General features: G+C 39.7%; 1 long non-coding RNA gene across 1 annotated transcript; it reads left to right on the top strand.

The window, feature by feature from the left end:
• Positions 1-6: 6 nt before the first annotated feature.
• Positions 7-763, top strand: LOC119617391. Its single transcript, XR_005233617.1, has 2 exons — positions 7-554; positions 708-763. It is a non-coding gene; the product is annotated as an uncharacterized LOC119617391 (long non-coding RNA).
• The last annotated feature ends 687 nt before the right edge of the window (positions 764-1,450 follow it).

Genomic DNA, 1,450 nt, shown 5'->3' with positions numbered 1-1,450 from the left:
CAAAAAAATACACATATTTTTAGGATATGATCCATATTGTCATGGTAAATAAGACTTGTCATATAATCTTGATGATTTACCAGACGACGAAGCGATAGACATAACTAAGTATCTGGTGCTGCAGATCTCATATTATACAACGAGCCAGATGAAAACTTTTAAAAGCCTGGAAGCATACAATTATTTTGTTTCAGGTTGGGTCAACCATTTAGGATCAAATGAAGCATTAAATGGCTGTCGACTTGTTTCTGCCCAGGTGAGTAGTGAGTTGTGCTATTTTAGGTAGTCTATAGCTGTGACCCAATTCAGCGGCCACATCCTTCAATGGCCAGATTTGAAGGCCGATTACGTCACAGCGGCGTGCTGAAGGCTGTCCGAATTCGAAGATTCTTTTAAATGCGGCCCACAAATGAGTATTCCTTTTTCCCTGGTTTGAAGGACGTGTATCCTTCTCAGCCTATTCCTATCACAAGATGCATTGTGGGTATAACGGAAAATTCTATTCACATTGGCGACCGAAGCGAGAGATGGAGCAATGGATTACACTTTTAAATGTAAGTATGTTAAAATCTGGGGTTACAAAAATTAAAAGCCTAAAGCGGTTATGATGATAGGCTTTTCCCATTTGCGTAAACATTTTTTTGTGTTATTTTTTTGTCAGAGATCATCAGGACAATAAATGAGCTCATATTTTTTCTCTTTTTTAGGGACCAAGGAGCTTTTATTAAGCTTCGGAATCTGAACAGCCACCTTTTCACGGGCGCAAAAAACTCTGCCACTGTGGAAAGGAGGTAGAAGAATGAATCCATTTATTCATCTTATGCTTATGAGTACAGTTTCATTAACCCTAATACTGTACATAACCTGTGATCTAAATGAAATATAGCTCCTACTGTGTCATGCTGTGAAAACTGTAGTTTTAAAATATGGGTTTAAGACTTTATTTTCCATGTTTCCCTCTTCATTCATTTTATGTTGATGTTATTAAGATATATTTGGAGAAGATGGGCCTGCAGGGGAAGGTGACTCCTTTGCAGGCAAAAAAGAAATGGGACAACTTAAAAAAGAAATATAAAGTATGTACATGTGTAATAAAGAATATAATTTTTCATGCAGCTGTTAATACGTGTAAGGTTTAAATTAAAAATGTTTGTAGCTCTTTTTGCAAACTGTGATGTCTTATTTTCTCTGTTTAGGACTGCAAATATCCAGGGTCAGGGGAAGGAGTGAGTGGGAAGCCCACTGCTGCCACTTGGCCCTGGTTTGTCCTCATGGATGAGGTTTTAGGACAGAGGCCTTCCACTGCCCCTCCTGTCCTAATTGCCTCCATCACTGAGGACACTCCAGGTCCAAGCGCAGCAGTGGCTGACCAAGAAGAAGACAGGGCTGAGGAGCAAAGAGAGGAAAGGAGACAGGGAAGAAAGAGGCAGCAGGACAGAGAGGATGAATT

This window comes from Kryptolebias marmoratus, linkage group LG10, assembly GCF_001649575.2.
Source record: "Kryptolebias marmoratus isolate JLee-2015 linkage group LG10, ASM164957v2, whole genome shotgun sequence".
Classification (NCBI taxonomy): domain Eukaryota; kingdom Metazoa; phylum Chordata; class Actinopteri; order Cyprinodontiformes; family Rivulidae; genus Kryptolebias; species Kryptolebias marmoratus.
The sequence above is the reverse complement of the archived record's forward strand: the minus strand, read 5'-3'. Positions and strand labels throughout refer to the sequence as shown.